The sequence below is a fragment of the Anneissia japonica genome, unplaced genomic scaffold (genome assembly GCF_011630105.1).
Source record: "Anneissia japonica isolate Jap-2015-1 unplaced genomic scaffold, ASM1163010v1 scaffold379_len61912_cov120, whole genome shotgun sequence".
NCBI lineage: Eukaryota > Metazoa > Echinodermata > Crinoidea > Comatulida > Comatulidae > Anneissia > Anneissia japonica.
In genome coordinates this window covers 10,761-19,457 of record NW_022685519.1, presented here as the reverse complement: position 1 = coordinate 19,457, position 8,697 = coordinate 10,761, and the positions used below count along the sequence as shown (strand labels likewise).

The following is an 8,697-nucleotide window of genomic DNA, read 5'->3' as shown; positions in this document are numbered from 1 at the left end:
AAATTAGAAAAAGTAAATTAGAAAAAATATAAATAAATTGAAATAATCTAAAGGGAATGAACAATTGGTTTTGTGCCGTGGGCATCCTTCCTTTGTGATCAGGTAAAGTTTAAAGTGTTTGTTTCCTTATTAGCTTTTTTCTTCCCAAACTATTCTGTGTTAAAGGTATTTTCATTATTGAATATAACGTTACACAATAAATTAAAAAGAAGCTCAAACACCTCTATGTAGCCTCGAAAAGATGTCTATCCATCTCGAAAAGAAGTCCATATCAAAAAGAAGCCTATCCAATGTTTGCAAAAGAAAAAAAAAAGCCGCCAATTAGGGGCACAATAAATAGGCCTTAATAATTATAATCAAAATAAATGTTTCCTGCATAATATTTAGTAGAAAAATAATACAGCCAGCGAGCCCAAACACCCTACCCCAACACTTCAATGAAAGTTTTAGATAATATAATTAATAATTATAGATAATAGTTGGATTTGTATAGTGCATCATACAAAAAAAAAGGTTCTATGCACTGCTTGGTGATTGAGCTCTTTGACTATTGCATTTTGAAAAAAAAAATTGATGTAGTCCTAAGAAACTAAAACCTACTCCTTAAACTAAAGCATGTTTGGCTGTTGGTTCCGAGGCGTTCATCCGCCAATTTTTTTTTTCTTTTCCTTTCTGCTGGGTCTCCATCCACCCTCCCACAGGCGGCCACTAAGACCGCCGGTGGGAGGGAGGCTGTCAGTGGGAGGGTGGGATTGATTATCCTCTCCATTTCAATAGTGTAATGTTATATTTAATCTGGATAAAAATTGAAATTTTAAATTCAAAATTAAATGCGGCTTGTGTAAAAATAACATCAGAGCTTCCGGGTCTAGGAGAGGAAAAGGAGTCATCAATTACTACTTGACAAGTTCATCTGTATCAGGATATATGTGAGTAAGACTTTGTATACAAAAGGGTATCTTAAATCATATCAATTGTATGGAATTACAACTGTTGTCCAACACAAAAAATTTAGGACAATCATGACTTCTATTTTAGTCCATCAATCTAAAAAATGATGTACCATGTGCAAACTCAGTATTGACTATAATGTAATTCTGAATTTCAAAGATTATTCTTTTTATTATATACAATAATTTTTTTTTAATTGTTTACTTCATTGGAATTTGTGAACTCTGTGTGTATAAATGTTAATAAAAAAAAAACATGCTCAAAGCGTAGTAAACTTCTATTCACACACTCAAATTTTGTGACAAATATGAATTGTCAATAAATGGACATGATTATGTCTTAACACATCTATATGTGGGCATGATGTCATATCATGCCCATATATGGGCAAACTATGTGTATTTGTGCTTTAAAGGACAGGTTTATAATTTACTTTAATTTTTTACTTCATTGGAATTTGTGAAACCTGCTTGACTCACCAGACGGCTTTTGAGCCGAATGCATAGTAGCTGCCATTGCTATAGCCGTGGCGTACGAGTTGTTGTTGAACAGGCCTGGCCCTGTGGACACTATGGACACCTTGGCTTGCTTGCTTGTCTGCCTATCTACGTCTGGCTGCAAATATGTCTTGGGTGTCATTGTAGTATACACGTCTGTAGTTTAAGTACTACTCCTTCTGAGCTTAAATCAATGATGAGTAGAAAGATAGTAAGCATGTAAAATAACATATCCTCTACAAACAGTATATCATGATCAAAACATTAATATAATAACAATACTAATATTCAATAATAATTATATGTTATAACATTTATTTTTTTCATAACAATTACATGATGATAATCATAACACTAATAATCACCATCACCACCAATTACCCTAAATGAAATTCTGAGTATAATAACTACGTATTCTGCAGGAGCAGTATGGTCCATCTGCAGGGACAGGGTATGTCATGGGTTCGGTGTACCACGTCAGCATTCTTTAGTTCACATGCTGACCCATGTACAATGGGGTCAATGTGTCCTTTCTGATCAACCCCACATTTTTCACCCCAAAATGGGCCTAACCAGTGCGATATAAATTCCTTCAGGTTGTAATACACAAAAATAATAACCTAGCATACCTTCTGTTGAGTTGGTTTATTTAGAACCTTGACATAGGAAAATCCTTCTCCGCATCCTGTGGGATCAGCTGTTCCCGTCACCTGCAGGAGACACTTGCCCTTCATGGCAGATATGAACGCACGTGTTGTGTTCCATGGTGCTGTTTTCACCTGGAAACTTTTTGGAAAAACACAACCAAAATCATTGTTATTGAGGGACAGTGTTGAAATCAAAATACACATACGTTAAGCTTGGTTTCCATAGAATTGCTACACATTCGCTACAGCGTTTTCACAGCAAGCATTGTACTGCGTAGCTGGCCCCGACGCAATCAGGAACTCTCCCTCATTAAACTAATCAATCAGCGTCGCCAAAGGAGTCAGGAATAACGTGTAGCAATTGTATGGAAACCAGATTCACCTGAGCACCCAATCAGTAAATGTAATCTAATAATTTTTTTAAATATTCATGGGTCCTCTTAAATAAATGAAATAATGTGATGCATTTTGATAAGTGTCTTTATGAGGCTTAGGGAGTGGTGTTGTTTTTAGTCATATGAAAAAGTCCTGCTGTTACAGGATTTGAACCCAGGACCCTGGGATTTGAAGGTAAGCATCTTAACCACTAAGATTTTCAACTCAACTCCAATGATGGACATTAAGGTGATAAGCACTAGTTGTATATTACCTCATCATCAATCTTTGCATTATCGTCTTCATTATCGTCTTCTGGAGCAAAGAATTATTTCTCACCGTAACCAACATCCTAAAAAACATATGATTGGATATGAGTTATACTAACTGGTGAACAAGAGATCTACAGTTTGAAAAACTATTGATAGACAAACAAAACTAACATTAATTTTAAATGGAATGCATTCTATACAAATGACTCAAGTCTACAATATTGAAGATAATGTCTAATAAGTCAAACAAATATATGAATTTAGATGTTGGGATGTGTCCAATAGAATGGCAACAATTGTGTTGTTGAATGTGTTGTTGTCATGTTGAAGTTGTGCTGCTTGTGGAGTTGTGTCCAGAAAAATATGCTCTTATTTAGTCATGACGTGCCTACATACGGTCATGATGTGACATCATCATGACCTTATTTAGGCGTTTCACATGTTTTTGTGAAATTATATGTGAGGTCGCACCACGAAATGTGACGCATCGTAGGTGAAATGATATTGAGATATTCACCAAAACAGGCCAAAGTCAACATTGTTACAAAATGTTGATTTTAATGTTTTTGAATAACTTGATACTTATATTTTATGACTGTATACTTTGTAAGTGAATTTTCTTGCCAAAACAGTGTTCTCTGCACATATTCTGTAATTCTAGTCATATTATTTGTACAGGTTAGTTTATCTTTGAGGCTGATTTTCTCAAAATGTGGTTCTTATATACCTAAACGTTAAATGCTCACATCTCTGGATTTACTTATAGTAGGGAAGCTATTCAGAGACCAAATGAAAGCTTATAACGTGATCTACCCAAATATAATATAAACTCAATTTTTGATTTTCTAACCATGAGACTCATTATGTGGTGAGACCTCACATATTTGATTGCCTGTACAGTGCCTTTTATTACTAACCTTTAACCTCTGCTCTGCAGCCAACATAGAATAATAAGCACAGCACTGCTCTGGGGTCACCACTGATCCCATCTCTTCCTCAATTGGAAGACGGAAGTCTGGTTTCAAAACCCACCAATTGGAATCCATTCCTAGTAATGACATGCAAAATTTATAGATAAAATTTTCTGTGTTTACACAGAGAGAGACACAATTACAGAAGGATATTCACGATAAAAATTATTCCCACTCATGTTGGAACTGATCCTGGATACCTATTGAAACAGTTGATGATAATATGATGATGATGATGATAATGATGAAGATTACAAATTAAAGGAGATTAACAAACACAATAAGGTGTATTCTATTCTAAAGCTAATCAACTATAGGATAGAAAAGATGTTTTTAATATTTTGCTACTTTGTTCAGGATTAATGGGGACACATCACAAATACATTTTTTTTAAATACCATATTCATCAGGGTGACTCTTCCAAATTAACCCAAAAGGTCAGTTGACAATCAGGGGCCCTCCTAAATAAGATGTTTTAAGTCTCATTATGAGGCTTAGATGGAGGAGATATTTTTCAGTTGTAAGAAAAAAAATCACAGGATTTGAACCCAGGACCCTGGCATTGAAAGAAATGAAATTAATATCATTTCTTACCTGTTCTCTTGAAGTCTGCACATAGTTTTAACCTTTTTCTGATGCTACTTTCAGAATGTGTTGGAAAGGCTTTCTTAATGTCCTCCATCTTAATGCGCTTGATCTTGTCTTTGCTCTTGTAAAATAATCGATATATAAAAACCTTTAAATATTTTATGTATTGAATCTTTGTTGTTTGTCCTTTTAATGTTACTTTATCTACCAAGCATAAACAATTTCATGACCATATATAGGTACATCATGACCATATATAGGTACATCATGACTATATATAGGCACATCATGACTATATATGGGCACATCATGACCATATATAGGTACATCATGACTATATATAGGTACATCATGACTATATATGGGCACATCATGACCATATATGGGCACATCGTGACTATATATAGGTACATCATGACTATATATAGGTACATCATGACTATATATGGGCACATCATGACTATATATAGGTACATCATGACTATATATGGGCACATCATGACTATATATGGGCACATCATGACTATGTATGGCATACAACAGTTTTTTTGTCAAAGAAAATTTGAAAGTGTGGACAGATCTTAAGAGTGAAAAAAGAATGAGGATGCTATTTGATAGTGTGGACAGAACTTACCTGTAGGAAGTCTCTTGATTATTAGCTTTCTTGGAGTTTGGTCCGGGCACTTCCATCAATGGGCATTCCTGCCCAACAGTAAAGATTGTGTTCAGGTTCCGAATAAAATACTTCTGTCTGGTTCTAATCACCAAGAAATCTGTAGTCGGCATCTTGTCTGTGTACATCGTGGCACGGTAGAGGTTGTTCTCAAGGGCTTGTAGGGAGGTGCCAGGGGGGATGTTTCCGAGGAATGGGGAGGTGTGTACAAATGTTGTCTCACCATAATCAAATGATGGTGGCTTTGCATCAGTTCCAGGTTTCTGAAGATTGAAAAATTATAATAACCTTCATAATTATATACTATTCTACATTTTCACTAGTGTACAAACAGTATGCTTAAAAGGAGAGGGTAGACAAATTTTACATTTTTACATATATGTATAAAAATGTTGATTCAAAATAACAAGCATTATGTTAAATAATGGTAAAATAAAAANNNAAAATAGGCCGATGGAAATGACGGAGCTTAAATGGTCCAAGATGTGTTGGAAAGAAAGGCTGTCTCAACTCAACAGCTGGAGTTAAATGCTTTATTTTAAAAAAACAAAAATAATCATTTAGTTTTCACACAAGAAATATTTATAAAAGGAAAAAAAAAAACAATAAATATTGATGTTTACATAAAAAAGTGATTACTGATTACATGATGTAATGCTCTAAACGAAATCCCTTTATGAAGATTTCTTGTGATAGCAAACTGGTGTTTTAGGATTTGGTGCCAGGAGCCTAAATTATAAAGCAAACACCTTAACCATTTTAATGTAAAAATAAAAAAATGCTTATAAATCAGGTCAATGCTTACAGAGTGTTAGAAAGTCATAAACAAAATCCCATAGAGTGGTACCTTGTATATTCAGGTACTTACTGCATTGTACAACCGTCTTACGACTGCTGTACAATGGACTCAACTCAACTTCCACTGGGTGATAGCAATGCAATGCCTTCAGCTGATTGTCAGTAGCAGTATAAACTGATCGTCATAAAAAACAACCCATTGCGTGAGCGTCGTTGCACTGCGTTCTCCATAGATTCGTGTCGGCTGATGACCGCCGTGCGTAGTAAGTGCCCAGCTTAGGAAATTTTTAATAGAGAGCATGATGGAATGTTCTATTACCTGTAGGTTTCCTGCCATGCTGACTCTCAGCTTATTCTCACCAATGTTCTTGGGGTAATAGTACTCATCATTTGAAATATTGTACGGATCTGTTCCCTCATCATCTTCAATTGAGTCATCCTAAAGGAGCAACGAAAATCACCATTATCGGTGCAGAAATATATCAGTAGGGGTCATGCAACGTGTGAAACACTAATGGGGGGAGGGGGAAATTGCTATAAAGTTGATTGTTAAATAAGATATGCATACACAAATTACAACTTTCATAGAGGCATCATGCAGCACTTTCAATACCACTGTCTTTTCTCTCTCTCTCTATTCTTTGTTTAGGGGGAGGGGTTGGGAGTGTCTGGCTCCCCCCGCCCCAACCAGGATCTTTTCCTGTTTATAACATATTATATACATTCAAATGTCTATGAAAAAAAAAGTTTTTGGCATACTTCGTCATCGTCATCTCTGGTGACTCCAGCTTTCTTGAGCAGCACTTGGGATCGTCTTGGTTCCTTCTTCTCCTTAGTTGGGGAAAGGGTTTGATTAGGGTTCTTATCCTTTGGGATACCCAGCAAGATGTTCTCATCATTCAGATCTAATAACAGCGGCTTGGGATATGGGATCTTATCCATCTTCTGCAAAAAAGCAAAAAAAATCCTTGGATGATGATAATAATGAAAATGGCATATGCGATATATGCCATGTTTACTGTTTGTTCATACAGTACTTCATTTACTCATCAAATGAAATCATATCTTGAAAGTTCCAATGAGGGCAGTATAATAGAGGCAGTAGATCTAAACAAGATCTATTAATCAATCAGCCGAGTGTTTCTAGAGCTCTTCATGAGGGCAGTATAATAGAGGCAGTAGATCTAAACAAGATCTATTAATCAATCAGCCGAGTGTTTCTAGAGCTCTTCATGAGGGCAGTATAATAGAGGCAGTAGATCTAAACAAAATCTATTAATCAATCAGCCGAGTGTTTCTAGAACTCCTCATCGGAGCTAAAAATGACTTAAGAACAAACCTCTGGATCCCAGATTATGTCATCTTCCCAACGTCCATAAATTAAGTTCTCATTCTCGATTGGAAATATGGAATGCCAATTCTGAGTAACAGCCATGGCAGTTGAAACTATGTCAACAAAGAAACAGATAAAAATTCATTCACTTGTTAAGTTTTAGTAGATAATGCCTAGAAAAGATCAAACATATGGCTTTTGTAAAATTTTTAAAAATTATTTTGAATTGAATTAAATCATAAATTTGCTTTGAAAATTGAAACCTCTTCGGGACTCGGAAATGTTGGGTGGTCTTCTGGGTTTAGTAAAAAAACTATAGGCTTCAAAAACTGAAATTTTTCAGTTGGTACTTTGGAAATGTGGTCTCAAATAAGAGGGTCTCGGAATTAGACGGATCTTGAATTGGAGGGCCTTCTTATCGTGTCAACAAAAATTGTCATTGTCACAGCGCAACTGAAAATTGCATTCTGTCGTGGATATTGGCACTATATAAATCCTGATTGATTGATTGATTGATTGAAGAAGTAAATGTTGACTGGATCTTGCGTGTGGTGCTAATCTTGGTGTTAAGGCCGTGATGAGGATGCTTCTCCAATGAACAGAACTAATAATTTATTGGATACATACCTGGATCAGGTGCCTGGGAATTTTTGCTTCCACCTTTGTGGCTGGATCCTGCAGTAGGGGTCCTACCTCCAACAAACCCTCCCTGTACACCAAAAGCTGTCGACTCAAGGTGACTTATATTTTTCTCTCCTGAATAAAAAAAAATGATTAAAAATATATACAAATTTATATAAAAATTAAAAGAAAACTATTAAATATAGATATATTATTAAAAGTAATTTGTATCCTTCCTTGTATGCACTTGAATTTCCAGTGCCATCATAACAAATGTCTTTGTATGTAATGTATTGTAAAAATTAATACAGAAGATAAGGTTTATCTTGCATTTTGTATTGACTTGAATTTCTGTAAAAAGAGATAAAAAAGAACATCAAAATTATGGTGGGCCAGTGTGGACAACCACCCTGCCTGGTTAGCAGCTTGTGTGTGCTTACCTTTTTCCTGGTGATACTGGAACGCAGTTAATAATGTAGTGTATAAGTTTGTTTACATATCTGATCAAACTTAAAGCTCTGCCCAGATTATCAATCTGATTTTCTTTGAGAAAACCATTTATAGTGATGGTGTGCCTATATATGGTCTTGAGGTTATACTATCATGACCATATTTAGGCATGTCCCATGTTTTTGTCAAATAAAATATGATAGTCTGGACAGGATTCAAGTTTTATTCTATGTCTGTTTCAAGTTGGATGATGCTCTGCTTCATCATACAATGTCTGATAAAAATACTGTCTGCTGTGTCTCAGGACAAAGAGCACACCTAATAATTTTAATAGTATGATGACATCTGAACAGACGTTTCTGTAGAGATTAAAATATTTTATTAATTTTGGCAGAATTTAAACTTATAACCTTGGGCATGAAATGCAAACAGCTGAGCCAAAATTCTACCGGTCCAGCAACTTACTGATTTCAATTTGAATCCATAATCAAACCCCTCGCCATCTTCAGGTACGTCTAACA

General features: G+C 35.3%; 1 pseudogene; it reads right to left on the bottom strand.

Moving 5' to 3' along the window:
• Positions 1–819: 819 nt before the first annotated feature.
• LOC117111418 overlaps positions 820–8,697 on the bottom strand; it is an 18,486-nt pseudogene continuing 10,608 nt past the window's right edge.